The 16,466-nt window shown below is 29.2% G+C and overlaps 1 long non-coding RNA gene across 3 annotated transcripts in view; it reads right to left on the bottom strand.

Annotated features, from left to right (window-relative positions):
- Positions 1-348: 348 nt before the first annotated feature.
- Positions 349-16,466, bottom strand: part of LOC149890428 (uncharacterized) — a 32,399-nt gene continuing 16,281 nt past the window's right edge. The window contains exons 1-3 of one of the 3 annotated variants that reach the window (XR_016452194.1): positions 3,107-3,170; positions 770-885; positions 349-544 (exon numbers count right to left, since the gene is read on the bottom strand). This is a non-coding gene — a long non-coding RNA (uncharacterized LOC149890428). Of the gene's footprint in view, positions 545-769; positions 886-1,536; positions 2,248-3,106; positions 3,171-16,466 lie in introns of those variants that run through there. The other 2 variants (XR_016452193.1, XR_016452195.1) reach the window with 2 other exon arrangements.

Raw genomic sequence — 16,466 nt, forward strand, 5'->3', positions numbered from 1 at the left:
ATTCAAAACATGATTTGAATACACACACAAAAAAACCATATTCTGTTATTAGTTGAATAAAAATATTACCGAGGCAAAGTAATGCGCAAAAAGATAAACAATGAAGTTCTATTATAAAACCACCGTAAGCCGAACGCTAATTTTTTAAGTTGGTTGCAGTTTTCTTCAGCATTCCTTATTATGAATTTTTGTCACTTAAATGGGCATAACTTTTAGTAGAATCATTAGTTTTTTATGAAATTTTCACCATCGTAATACTGATTTAAAGCTCTTTACAATGATGTAAAATAATAAAATAGTTGAATAGTTTAAAAATTTTGCACACATACCTAAACATAATAAATACAATTAAAAAATAGCACATATTTTCTGGCGTAAAAGCATTCATTACAAAAAACAACTTTCTATTTTGCATCAGTATCTTTCTGGACACGCCCAATGATAAGCTTGTAAACTTTTAACTTTTCAAAACTTTGTTTATCCATTTTTTTTGCGTTTAGTCTCTTTCATATTAAAACAAGCCATAACTTTGTGCGACATCAGACTATAAAAAGAAAGAAAAAATTTTAAAATGATGAAAAAATAATTTTAAGAGTATATATATTTGAGTTCTTTGTTGTGGAGGAAGCCTATTTCCCAATATGACATGTCCAGCTCGCCATCGATGTATGGGGGATATTGCAGTCATTTTATTGGTTGTATCCATATCATCATCAAAATATATTGATAAATAAATATTCTTAATTATCAAATATGCAAGGAAACTTACATCAATTCTCATGGTTTACCCAATATCTTCTTTAATAACAGTAATGGTCTGTCTCTGATTTCTGGTTCTCAAATGAAGTGTGTATTCATTCTCTGTATCAGACTCTGAAGTTGATTCTGAAAACAAAAGATATTGTTTTTGGAATTAATATATTGATAAATAAATATTCTTAACTATCAAATATGCATGTCAGTAGCACACTCAGGTCTCCAAATATTTCATAACCAGTGAGAACTTCTGACTTTTTAAAAATGTTTCTGCTGATGCAAGGTAAAAAAAATTTTTTTCAAAAATTCAAAACGTACTTTGAAATAACTCATAAATAGCCATTTTAGTCTGCATAAAAGAAATTGTTAACAAAATTAACACCATGAACTACAATAGCATAGACAAATAAAACTTTATAAACTTGAAAGTTACTCTACCATTAATACGCTTTGACAAATTTTTGTGTTTGTTATTATGTTGCACAGTTTTTATGGTTGTTGTGATGTTGATTTGATAAGATTTGAGGGATGTATTGAATTATTTTTTTATTAGGATGACGAATAACTTAACAAAACAACATTAATATCACGTAACAAAATTCTTATATATTTTAATATGTATTCTAAAGTCTACCCTCTTATTTACAAAGTCATTCACAAACTTAGATCCCTTAACTGTACCAACTGGTTATTATTTTATCATTATTTTTGTATTAGGATCACTCACCCTAATACAATAATAATGATATTTATTAATATTAATAAATAATGATCAATTACTACTGTTAGCTGACTCAGAACAAAGAGATTCAACTTCATTGTTAACAAATTGTACATTGTCATCAGAATCATTTCGCAGAGCATCATTAATTAGATTATTGATTTCTTGATTTTGGGCTCCCCAATTGTTAATGTAAGACATCTAAAGAATAATGTTAATAGCTGTTGAAAAAGTTATAGATTGTGATATCGATCCATTTTTGAATATTCATGTTTATCCCACTGTGTGCCTATCCAAAAAAATTAACATGGAAACAAGAAAGTGGGACAAGATCATGGAAACAACAGAGACAAGATCTGTAAAGCATGATGAAACTGTTAATACATCTAACAAAGTGTATATTGGGGTATCTGAAGAAGAATGGAAATAAAGATGTGCAAACCACAAACATTTATTCACAAAAAGCTCAAATAATGTATTTTTTACCTGATGATTGCAATAAGCATGAAACTTTAAGTAGTAAACATTATGTAGTTTTATTTTAAATTTATCACATTAAATAAAATATATTACTCTGATTTTATTCATTTAGCACTCTTGTTGAATTTACACATACAAATAACCTTAAAAACAGTACAGTAATGAATTAATAAAAAAAATTCAGATAAATATTTTTTACTAATTTAAATATACATGCATACATACATACATACATACATACATACATACATACATACATACATACATACATACATTCATACATACATACATACATACATACATACATACATACATACATACATACATACATACATACATACATACATACATACATACATACATTCATACATACATACATACATACATACATACATACATACATACATACATACATACATACATACATGCATACATACATACATACATACATACATACATACATAGGTAATCCTTCAGTTAAGCGGCGTAAAATAAATACATCCTTTCACTTTTTCAGCACTTACGGAGGAGATTGTTTTTGTTTTAATTAAAACAAAAGAAAGAAAACTTTAATAATTACATAGCATAATTAACTTTAATTAAAGAAACTTTAAAACTGCAAATTATTATAACTTTTCTATTTAAACTTTACAAGCTTTACAAATTTCTTAAGAATCAAAGATAATAAATTATTCATTATTTTGTTTTAATTTCATTTTCCAATAAAGTATCTAGTTTTTGATTGCTTTTAATAAACTAAAACAAGTCTTAAGAATAAATTGTTTTGATTTGGTCATGCGCCAAAGATATAAAAACGATTCACTGTTTTCAGCATTTATTTCTTGTATATATCGTCAAAATCTTCTCTAAATGCAGTTTTTTTTGTCATTCTCTCACGGTAAGACAGCAATACACATAATAAATTTACTTGCAAAATAGTGTGGTGTTTTTATTTCTTGTTATGTTTTACTATTCATTTTTTTATCTACGGACGAGAGTGATTTATTCAGACGTATTTGTAACAACAACAAAAAAGCGAAAGGATGTATTTATTTTACGCCGCTTAACTGAAGGATTACCCATACATACATACATACATACATCTTTTAAAGTCACAATTAATTAAATCAAGTAAAAAAATAAACTAACTTTCGCTTGCCATAAAGAGCATGCGTTTTATGGTTTGTCAATATGTTATGGCTGTCAATAAAGTCGGCGCTACTGCAGTTTCTCCCCCCCCCCCTTTTTTTATTTTTGATTATGATAGAGAATTTTATGCTGATTCAGAAAAATATAAAAACATGGACCTGAAAATCAACGGAAAGTGCTCTAATTCGAAGTCAAAGTTGTAAAAAATCCCACTAAAAACCCTAATATTCGCCATTTTTTTTCAAAACGCTTTCATTTTTAACGAAAGTTAATTACCGTTACATTGCGCAATAAAAAGACCTGGTTTCCATCAGCCTTTGTATTAATATTTTAAAGTATTATAACGAAAGTGTTATAACGAAATGAAATTAATGGAAGATTTTAAATAAAGGTTGCACGTAGAATGTGAGAATGTAGACAAATTGATGAATAATTATCATCGTATTGTACGCTGGTTTTTTTTATTAAAAAAACGGTTTGAAGGTTACTATTTCTAAATTTTACATGTGATAAAACAACTATGAACTTAGTTTCAAAAGTTCTTCTTTTAGGAAACAAAACTGTTGAATACTTTTTTAAAATTCATTACAAAAGTACATTACTTGCAATATAGTTTATTCTCTAATAAATCAAAAAACGGCTATTTTCATTGCCACAAAAAATTGCGCAAGATAAACATACTTTAACGACTTTTTTTAACGTAAAAACCATGCTATAAATTTATTGCTTTTGTCAGCTAAAAAATCATTATCTTGATATTCTCAAAATGGCGAATATTAGGGTTTTTAGTGGGATTTTTTACAACTTTGACTTCGAATTAGAGCACTTTCCGTTGATTTTCAGGTCCATGTTTTTATATTTTTCTGAATCAGCATAAAATTCTCTATCATAATCAAAAATAAAAAAAAGGGGGGGAGAAACTGCAGTAGCGCCATAAAGTCTTAGTGTTAAATTTATATCTTCCCGGTAAATTTATTTTTTCCAATAATAATTATTTTTCCGGTAGAATAACTACTTTTTTCCAATAAGATGTTTATTTTCCGGTATTCAAACTTCCAGTTCAAAAAATATATAATAAAATTACCGTGGTGTTTACATAAAATAAACATTTAGAGAAAAAAATTTAGTTATTATATCTAACTAGATATCTAGTTAAAATAACAAAGTTATTTTCCGCAAATGTTTCTTTTATATATCGATGGCTCCGCGCAAAATCGGACTATCTGCAATCTCCGCGGAAAACAAATTTGGCATATCTGCAATCTCCGCCAAAAACAAAATTGGCATATCTGCAATCTCCGCGTAAAACAAAATTGGACTATCTGCATTTTTGCCAGATACATTTTTGGACTATCTGCGTTTTTCGGGTGCATAAATTTTTGGTGGTGTTTCTTTAAATATTTGAAGTTTCTTATAAAATTCTACAATTTTTTAAATAATAGCGATTATTTAAACATTTATTAATAGCGATTATTTAAACACAAAACCTTGATCATAACTTGATTAAGTTTGTGAGTAATCAAGTAGTTTTAGTTAAGATAAATATGTTAAAAATAACTTATGTTATTGTTAATAATAATATAGCATATGTAACAAAACATGGTTATGTTACATACTAATTGCTAAATTCATCATACATACTTTGTCAATTTTATTTAGCCTTGTTGTTGTGACTAATAAGTTTAGATCAAATTAAATTCTTGTTATGTTATGTTGCAATGTTGCTAAGTGGTCTTTATACACAAGATCTGCATATAAATATATACAGGATGTTTGCGAAATCAGGGAAATGCCAGGGGATTCGGATATCTTCAAAAAAATCAGAGGATTATCAGAGAAATTAGGTTAAATTTTAGAAAAATCAGGAAAGATGAGTCTTTATCAAACTTATATAACTTAAATAAGTTGTATATAGTTCACGTAATCTAAAAGTTTATTTGGCAGATAGTTTTATGAACTTCTCTTGATATATTTCATGTGGGTTTTATTATTGTTTATATTTTTGCAGTTGAAGGGCATTTTTCTAAACGAGAAATAGGTAAATATCAGAGAAAAGCTAGGGAAATCCAACTTATAATATTGGCAGACACCCTGTGTATATATATATATATATATATATATGTATATATATATATATATATATATATATATATATATATAAAAGCTATGTTAGTGTATTCTATAAATAGAGTGCTCAATGGTCTTAAAGAGCAGAGCAGTAATAAATTAGTAAAAACACTTATCTAATTTTTTCTTCCACAACTTGTTTCACCATCAATAAGTAATCAGGAAGGTTAACAAATTAATCATTAGTTAAATTGTTATATATTAACCTTATATATTTATAAACTTATCTTTCACCATCACTAGGTTCATCAGACTTCCTGATGAACCTACTGATGGTAAAACAAGCTGTCAAAGAAAAAATTAGATAAGTATTTTTGCTAATTTATATATATATATATATATATATATATATATATATATATATATATATATATATATATATATATATATATATATATATATATATATATATGTATATATATACATACATATATTTATGTATACACATATATATACACACACGCATTTATAAATATATATATATATTAGACATGTCCAAAAAACAACTTTTTTTAAAAATGTCTGAGCACAGCTGCTAAATGTGTTCTATGTAATAAATTAATACTAAATTTAAAAAATTTTTGAATAAAAAAAATTTTTAGGGGTCGCTCAAGACCCTTAAACATCAGACGAGTCCCTAATATTTTGAAAAAAAAAGTTTTTTAAAACCATATCATGTTGGGTCTCAAAAGAAGTGAAATTTTATAAAAATTTCAAAAATAATAAAAAAAGTTTATAAAAAACACAAATTAAAAAGTTTATTAAAAAAAACTTTAAAAATATGCACTTTTTTATTTTTTGTTAAAAAACGATAGTTTTTAATTCATAAAATTTGAACTGGTAATTTTTATATAAAATAGTTAATATTTTTGAAATTTTTATAAAATTTCACTTCTTTTGAGACCCAACATGATATGGTTTTAAAAAACTTTTTTTTTCAAAATATTAGGGACTTGTCTGATGTTTAAGGGTCTTGAGCAACCCCTAAAATTTTTTTTATTCAAAAATTTTTTAAATTTAGTATTAATTTATTACATAGAACACATTTAGCAGCTGTGCTCAGACATTTTTAAAAAAAGTTGTTTTTTGGACATGTCTAATATATATATATATATATATATATATATATATATATATATATATATATATATATATATATATATATATATATATATATATATATATATATATATATATATATATATATATATATATATTGTAACCTAGGTCGTAACTAACAAAATTATTGTTATTAACCTATTTTTGTTCATTAAGCAATCAAACTATGTGGAGTTTTCTTTGTTGTCTACTTAAAACCATTCTTTTTTGGAGATGCCACTTAACTGAACACAAACTAGTTAAAAACTCATGCATGAGTATTAAACATTATGGTTTCCAACTTTTCTTAAACTTGGTTTATCAATAATTAGGATCAAAATCAAACTGAACCTAAGGTTCAGTTGGATTTGAGCTCTAAACCATTAAACATTGGTTTAATCAGATGTCACCTCAACTGCAGTGATGATCAAACAATTTTGGTCCAATTATATTTGATAATTTTTACATATCCAAGACTTTGGGATGTAATGATATATAAAAAAGGGTTGTAATTTTTTTACTATGATAGTAATAACTATGATACAATCAAAAATAGCTGTATTTTTTCTATAAAAGAATAATTACAAAATAACAAAAAACTGCTGTTTTAAATAAACATATCCTTAACTTGCACATTGATCTGAATATCAGGCTTTTATTACTTTTACAGTATACCCAATATAATAAATTATCACATTTGTAATAGACAATATTAATTACTTGAATTTAAATTATAGTCACATTTAGGTAACTTTTAACTTTAGAAATTATAATTTAACATACAAACACTAAAAACATCTATAATTTTGTAGTCCTAACATATTTTTAAGATCTAACATATTTTATTTGACGATAGCAATAATACACTTGAATTAATTAATTTTGTAAGCTAAACAAACCAACTTGTTATTTTCACATTTAACCAAAACATGACTGACTGCTATATGCTATATAGTATACCTATATAATATAGATAACACAGTAACACTACTTTTTTTTTTTCTGTTGAAAATAGACAAACTTGAAAAACACCAAACAATGTTTCGAATAAGCCTCGTAAAACTGTAAAACGTTTTCTTAATCCAGCAGCATTTTAATTTCAAATTAAATTTGAATACATAAAATTGGTTTTGCGATCAGCTACACTTTGATCAATTCATGATGTGTATACGCTTACTAAGTTCAGACTTGAGATTAAAGTAGATGCAGACTGTTCTTATTTTAGCTGCTAAAATGATGTTCTAAAAATATTGTAAATTTTTCATTTGCATTAACATACCATATGTCATATAACTATTTAAAATAATTACTTCTAAACAAAATCAAATGTGGCAAGTGAAACTTTGTGTTAAAACTTAAACAGATTTATATCTCAGGAATAGATGGAAAATAATGCAATTACTGTCTTCTTATTAACAACTTATTTCATGAGATCTGCCATTTGTAGTGAAATCACATTTTGACAAGGCGCATAATTTCATGCAATAAAAACTTTGAACGCCCGGAGAATGCAGATAGTTCAAAAATAAAGCTGGCGGAAAATGCAGATAGTCCAATTTTGTTTTACGCGGAGATTGCAGATATGCCAATTTTGTTTTTGGCGGAGATTGCAGATAGTCCGATTTTGCGCGGAGCCATCGATATACGAAATTTGTCATTTCTTAAATTAGGACTTACTGAAAGCATAGTACTTTGTTAGGTCACACCACCGTATGTAAATTTTATTTATTTGTAAAATTGTCGATTTACGTCGTATTTATGTCAAAAGACATCGCACGATGTCAGAACAACGTTGGTAAGACAACGTCATTTTGACGTCGTTATCGCGACGTTATAACAACGTTGTAATAAGTCGGTTGACATCGCCAATGAAAATCCAACGTAAACCCGACGTCGGTTTGACATCGCGTGCCCACTGCGAAGCTGCGGATTGCACTGTGTTTACTGTTAAAAACCGTTTGAAAAGCGCGGTTTCATTTCCGGACGCTTAGCGACTCCGCTGAGAAATTTTCCATTTTATCTTTTGAGTTTCCCAAAAAGTTTACATGTTTTTTTGCTTTTTTTTGTTTTGTTTTGTTTTGTTTTGTGGTAATCAATTTCTATATATAGAATACATAAGTCCTACTCTAAGCCAAGTGTTATCTTATACATGACTGGATTAATAACCATCATCAAATCACCGAAAACACGAAATCGATAACAAAATCAAAAACAAAAAACAAAAAAAATTTATTTAATTCAAACTTCACAAAAATATTGTTCCACAGCGCAACTATTACAAACAAAGCTTTTTAATGCTTTTTATTGCCAACTCATTTGAATAATGTTTCGTTTATAGGGAAACATTTCTCGCAAAACACTAGATTGATAATTTATCCTAAAGGATTAATTGAATTTAATTTGAAGTGATGTAATAAAAACTCATAAACATGATGCTTCAAGAAAATTGTTAAATTATAAAAATACTTACAAATTTTAACAACTTTTATTTTAGTGGCGCTGTATTACAGAATATTAGAATCTGCTATCTGTTGAAAGTTATAAAATTTGTTGAAAATGTTCAACAGATTTTGAAAGTAAATCTAATAAGGTCTATAGTTAGTAAACTTTCTAAAAAGTCTGAAATGTTGCGTTCATTTTTGACACTTAGTAGATTTTATCCCCGACTGAGTGAAGATTCCAAGTAAATATGATTAAATAGCTAAAAATATTTCTCTAAAAAAATCTTAAGTAATCACGGAAATCGCTAATGGTGAATTCATGTAAATCAAAGTATGCACAAAACTAAAAGCCCCGTTCACACTCTTTGAAAAAAACATCTAAAAAAATATTTCCGTTTCTTTTAATTTGTATGTTCAACCAAGCGTAAGAGTGAAGAAAGGCTGATAATCCAAGAAAGTTAATCGAGAGGCTCAGTTCCGTATTTTTCGGATAACGCAAACGAGGCTTTGATAAGTGCTCACTAAAACCAGTTCCTACGTACAAAGAATAAGCTTTTAAACATCCAGAAAAAAAAATTAGTTCGCTGGAAATTCTTTTATATTCCTTACTTTCTTAAGTATTTCCTTTCGTAGAAAGAATAAGTGAAAAAGGGTTTTGTTTGAATTGTGTAAATAATTAATGGAACTTGAATGTAACGAAATTCGCAACCGGTTTTATTATCGCCGTTTGTTAAGTTGTAAAATGTGAAGAAAAAAAAGAAGCAGTTTGTAGGCAATGCTTGCTAGTGTTAAAAGTGCTTTATTGATTAACATTTTGGTACTATGCTGTATTAAACTTTTTTTTGTGACCGTTAATTATTCAATAATCTTTAAAAATAAATACAAGCGCTTGACTTCCATTGATGAAAGCTATGATGCTGCCGACAGTAAACACAGCTCACTTGATGGTAACATTCAAAAGCTGCTGAACAATCCAATATATTCGCATTTCAATTTGACGGTTCCCGTTAAAAGAGAAAAGCTTCAACTTTTAATACTGATAACGTCATCTCCCCGTAATTTTGATAGAAGAATGGCAGTTCGTAATTCGTGGATGAAGCGGTGTCGATCTTCAAAGGTGAATTTAGTAATTTTATTTTTCATAACATAACATTTAGCACTTTTGAAGTTTTGTAAATGTTTTATCGATTTATTTCCTGTCTCAAGGGGCACAATAAATTGAAAGTTATCAAAATCTTTGATATTTATTTCATCGTTGTTGATTAATCTTTCTCGTCGTAATTGTTTCTCTAAGTATTTTCTACCAGTTCGTTAGCATTTCTCATATAAAAGAGTTCACTTTAAACTCAGTCAGCTTAAGTGGATGTTAGGAGCATGAGGCGCGACCACGTGGTACGCTAAATGCGACGAGTAGTGGAATACAAAAAAAAGATACTAAAATCATTCAGTGGCGAAAAAAAGAGAAAATCTTTTCATCGCAAATTTACTTAAATAGGCTTTTCAAAGCCAAACAAGATTTTTTTTTTCCAAAAGGTTAACAGTTCAACGCAGGGCACAAATATGTTAGTTGCACCAAAAGCTAAAGACGTGTCATAATTTATCATATAAAAAAAACACCTTTTTTCCTACAAAACGCTTAAAACAAAATGAGATTCCTTTAAGATTGTAGGAACAATCCTAAAAGTTAATCTTAAAATAATACCTAAAGATTAAACTCAATAAAAAAAAAACTCAGTGATTCAAAGCAATTATTGAAATTTTGATAAAAGGAAAGAAAATGAAAGTAGTTTGGCGCCGACTCCTCGCGCTTTCGAATTTCTTTGAACTTAAATTCGAAAAAAAAGTGACAACTTTGTCGCAACTCCTCATCAGTTAGGTGCAATCCGTTTCACTGATTTACAAGCTTCCTTCAAATGTAATTTGTGTCAGCCAATTTGGTTTTTCCTTATTTGCAAACTAAACTGGTTTCATCTTTGTGCGATAAAAGTTGTTACTGTTAAAAAGTAGCTAATGAAGTTAGTGGAATATGTAGGTGGAGAATTGACTATTTTGAGCCTCAAGTAACAAAGCTTTGTTAATCATTCTTTTAGGCTGGTTCCAGTTGACAAATTTCATATAGATGTTTCTGAACCATATTGAAGCTCAGCCTCTTTAATTCAGCAATCTTAATTTTGGTTGAACTTATTTTTTTTCTTCAATTTATTTAAAGAAGCGTAAAAAATAATATAACTCAGATATATAAAAATGTTATTTATGACATGTGGGGAGGCTACTCATATCGAATTCTTCTTTCATAACAATCTCCATGTTGATTACACTCTTCTCTACATTTAAGAAGGCTTAAACTTAGAACGAATAGCCTCCCCATCTCTTAGCTGTTACTTTGTAAAGAAGATAGCCCATTTAACTCTTTAGATTTCAACCAAGTGTATGTTTGCAACAGATAAATTAGATCCGAGTCATGCTCTATTTTCTAGTCTTCAGGCTGAGCAGAAGGAAAGCGGTGACTTAGTTTTCCATTTATCTATGAGCCCAATGGATTTTGGCGGGAGACTGCTATGGCAACTCGTATGGAGCTACATAACTTACGATTACAATTTTCTGTTGCACATAGACGATGATTATTATCTGTGTTTAGATCGTCTAGTAGCAAATCTACCGCTTCATCCGAAAATGATCCAATATGGCTATTGTCATTGCTCGGAAAAAATTGTAAGACCCACAATAAATTATTTACATATTTTGTTTAGATACTGTAAACTTTAAAAGTCAATTTAAAAGAGTTCAACTAGAAGTAGATTGATAAGAAACATCTTTATTTCACTTTAGAATTATATTCATCTTTGTTGCAGAACTCTTGTTCCTTGAGTTTGTATAAAAGTAAACATCCAGTGAGTTCTTTTGATGAGGAAAAATCAGTGAATTTTCTACTTTTAAGTGACTTTAAAAAACAGAGAATATTTTTGAAAAAAAAACATAGAGCGTTCTTGATCACTATATCATTGCTATTAACATGTAATGACCTAAGCTTAAAGAAGGAAAGTGCAGCTAAAATTTTGCTCAACAAACAAATTGAATGTTTAACAGTTGTTTTAAGCTATTTTTGAATGATGTTGTTAAAAAAATGTTAAAAAAATGCGAAATAGTTTAAATCTATCCTCCATATTGATGAGTCATTTCTATTTGATGAGTCTTTATTCAAATCAATAAAATCACGCTGGAAGGAAATATATTGCTTAAAGGAAAGGGTAGCTTGTCTTTAATTTGGTGGTTTATAAGTCAGAACCATTTAATTAATTCACTTGAAAAATAGCGAACTTCAAAAAAATTTACTGGGAATCTGAGGGAGTGAATGGAATGACTGTCTTACTTTTACATGGAATTACTCTGTACTGATCATTTGAGAGATGGATGTCACAAGAAATTTCATAATTGTAATTCCGTTGCGGAAGTTGCTAGAACGTTTAATGACAATACAGAGCTAATGAATTTATTAGTTTTTTCACCAGTGAAAACCAAAAAATTGTAAGTATGTATTTGTGGTTTATTATAAAAATTTCTGAGGGATGGTTTAGGAAAACTATCCAGCATAAAAGGAACGAGAAAATTTGTAAAGCGAAGTCTTTCTTAGGAGTGAAGATTGTTATGATTTATCGATGTGTTTGATGTGAAAAAACTACTAGCCAGCTGGACCATGGAACCAAGTATGAAATTACTTGATATGTTTAAAACGTATGATGGGACTTCGGATACTGCTTTCAGGATACAAAAAACAAAAGTAATTGCTGAAATACAAAATCTAAAGCTTGAACTAATTTTCAACTTCTTCTAAGTAAAGCTGCTTATTAAATGTACGATGCTTTAACCGCGAAAGATAAGAAAGATGCAATAGAAGTTGAGCGTGAGTTGTTAACAGCATTTTCTGTAGATGCTTACACAGCATACAAACTGTTTTTAAAACGAAAATTAAATTACGGAGAGAAAGCTGACGCATTTTTAGCTGACTTTAAACGATCATCCTACCTTGCTAAACTGTCAAAAGAGTCTGTGTGTAAGGCGATTGTTGTGTGAAAAACTGTCAGAAGAGTCTATGTCTAAACTGTCAGAAGAGTCTGACAGTTTAGACACAGACTCTTCTGACAGTTCAGACTCGACTTCAGACAGATTCGCGGTTTTTAGACGCCACACTACAAAAACTTTTTTAATGTGTTACAACTCCAAAGGTTTGAACTTTATTTATTTTATTTACAATATTATTAACTTTATTTATAATATTATTCATTTCAAAGAACAATTCGCATACAAAGAACTGTTCTGCGACCTTTAGATGTTTTAAATGTGGTGAGGAAGGACATTTTGCATTGAAATGTTGGAAGTTGCAGAGGAACGAGTGCAGGAGCGAGAAATCTGCGCTACCTCGCTCCTGAACAACGGTGGAATCAACGCATTATCTGTTATTCATTTAAAAGTTAATGTTATGGTACACGAGATGTTTCAAGATTATTTTAAATAAAAATATCCTGACAAAAAATCAACGTAGATTATTAAACGCGTAAAAGGTGGTAACGTTTGAAGGAAAGGTTCATCAGTGCATTGGATTAGCGGTCGTGACTCTTGAGGTTGACGTCATTAAAGCACTTGATGAAGTTATCTTAGTGGATTTCCAACCATTTTGATTTGATATGGTGCTTGGAATGAGATCCATTAAGTTTCAAGGAATTTCTATTTCTCTTATGGGTAAAGCGAAGTTTGGGTTGAATTATTGTGGGACAGCGGTTTTCAACAAAGGCGAAGTCAACAAAATTGAAGTAAAAAGAAAGATCTTGAAGCAGTTTTTAATGGTATTACTGGAGAATCAAATAGAAATGGAGAGATAGAGAAGGCCCCGACCGGTTGTATAACAAAGTTGCCTCTCCTATAGATAAGAAAGAAAGGGTAGAGGAAGCTGAGGTAGAGGAAGAAGCAGAGAAAGACATGATGGTGGTAAAGTAGTCGGTAAACAAGATGATGGATGGAAGTGGTAAAAGCCAATCTGATAAAGGCAGTGGAGATGGATGGAGACTTTGAAATAAATACGAGGACTGACTCTTTTCAAGAAAACGCTGAAAACTATAGATGCGTTAGAAACAGTAAATTAAAGATGTTTTAAAAACAAACGAAGAAAATATTGAAACTAATTGAAGACCCCAAGAAATCGACGTACCTTTGCAAGATTATTGTGATTTATCGGTTTGTTGCGAAAATGTGTTTCATTCATTTAAATCTTCATTGATGTTCGTGGTGCTGTCACTAATAACTACTTAGCCAAAGTTGGAATTTTCAAGTTTTAGAGAATGGAACTACTTACTGTTCATTTATAGATGTACATGCAGATTCATGTGCCATCATAACTTTTTATGATAAAGACCTGGGTCCAATGCTATAAAGCTTGTTACGCGAAACGCAAAAAAAATGCTTAATTACGGGAAATTTTTGCGTAAATTAAAATTTTGTGGAATAACGCTATTTAGTTCTATAGAAACTGTTAATTTTATGTAAAAAAGAGAAATTTACGCATTTTTTGGCGCAAAAGGTAAACAAGTTATATTCCTTGTAGAAAAGTATTTTTCTTATCCGTGTTTTATAAACAAATTTCATGTAATCATTTCAGAGATTGGCGTACGATGATAAAAGTTTGATATTTATACATCTATTATTTTCTTTATTTATCTTGTGTGCCAAAAAAAGAGTCTGCATTTCTAAACTTTAAAGGTGGAAAACTTTATGCAGTTTTACCGCTTTTACGCAGTTTTACCGCTTTTACGCAGTTTTACGCAATAAAAAAAACTTTTTCATTCAATTTTTGTAAATACTACAGCTTTCAACCTCTTGTTTTGTAGAGAAATGGACGCCTATTGGTAGGTCTTTCATGACTTAATTACTCGTGAGTTTGCTCCTGTAAATGTTTCTACTTCAAGTTGATGGATTTTTGAATATTCTAAATGAAGTTAAATAATGCTTCTCACGCAATCCTTGCTTCTAGAAAAATGTCAAAAATACCATTTAAAACACTTAATAATCACTGAAATTCGAAAAAAATTTGTAACTACGTTTTTTGAGGATAAATATAGCTGTTTACGAAAATAGATATCACAGATATTTGAAAAAAAAAAACCTTTCACTACTTTGAACAATTATTCTTTGGTTAAAGTTTAGAATTTGCAGCAGATTATTTTGCATGAGAAATTTTGAGTAATTCACTCAAAAATTCTGCGTAATTTTGTTTTTAGGATTGCCGTTTACGGCAATTATATTGCATAAGAAAAATCCTGTTTTTTGCGTAAAATACGCATTTTTCAGCTTTACAGGGTTGGGCCCAGGTTTAAAAAAATAATTTTTAGAAGTTGTAAGAAAAGTTTTAATAAATAAATGTGACATTAGGTAAGCATTTGGTTTTTCTGTTAATGACAAGAATTAATAAATCTTAAACAGCTACACCACCAATCTCTTTAAATGAATCTTATTTTCAATATCTAAATGTCTAAACATGCAAGCTTATAAATTGCCATACAAAAATATCCAAAAACAATTCACCTTGTGTAACCCTGTTTAACCGTGGATTATATTGAACAAAAGCGCAATTTAATAAAATCCGCTGCACTAATTTGTTAAAAGTTGCAGTTTTTTATGGTTTACTCCTATATATCATGTTATTTTGAGTTTTGTAAACTTCTATCTATTTAACATCTGTGACGGAAGTATTAGTTCATTTCAATTTTAGGTTCGTGTTGATGAGGGTTTCGTTTTATTTTCAAAAGATGTCATACTGAAAATATTAAATCAATCTGAAGACCAAATGATTTGTCACCAATATGGAGATCAACAAACAAGCCTTTGGAATAATGCTATTCCAATCGAAGAAGGATATAGTTGTTCTACTGTGATTCATCATGATCCTCCGGCACAGTTCATCCCATTGTTTAAAGATTTTAGAAACGCAAGTTCTTATTTCATTGCAATTCATGGATGCTCACCAAACTTAATGCTAAATCTTTGGTTTAATGACCATTCAATTATTTCAAAAAATAACGAACCACTTAAAAATGATGAAAAATATAAAATGAAAAACCTGCTCAATGATACATATTCATGTACGCTTAGTAAGTCATTTGATTACAGAGTGTTTCAAGGTCCCTGGTTTGCAGAACCTCGTTTATGCAAAGAGCATTTTGTTTGGGGATCTGATCAAAGCTACAAAGGTCGATTGGGATAAATATTACGCTTGTAATTAACAGGTAGTTTGTGGCATTTTTTTGTATGAATAAAATAGATCAAATTAAAATTAGTAATTTTATTTTACCAGTTTGTTTTTTTTTAATTCTAAATATTGTTTACTTTTTATTTAACTATTATTTGTTTATGTAGTCTTTTTTAGGGCAAAGTTGCTTCAATTGTACCTCTAAACGGGAAAAAAACCCGTTTAAACACGTTTCTGCTTTTCACAGAGGCCATCTTCATAAATTTTGAACTTTGAAATAAGTTTTGTTCATGCATCCGATAGATCGTTGTCTCTTTTAAAAGCTGATCTTTGCTGTCATTGAACACATTCCAATTCTCATCCTGAAGATACACCCGCTATGGGAGCCGCTTGTCATCTGTTCCCACACGGCACTCAAACTAGGATGTTTTTAATCTGCTCCAAAAATTTGGACACA

This window comes from Hydra viridissima, unplaced genomic scaffold (assembly GCF_058129835.1).
Source record: "Hydra viridissima isolate aposymbiotic clone 2 unplaced genomic scaffold, HvirCarnegie_v1 scaffold_4, whole genome shotgun sequence".
In the NCBI taxonomy this organism is placed as follows: Eukaryota; Metazoa; Cnidaria; class Hydrozoa; order Anthoathecata; family Hydridae; genus Hydra; species Hydra viridissima.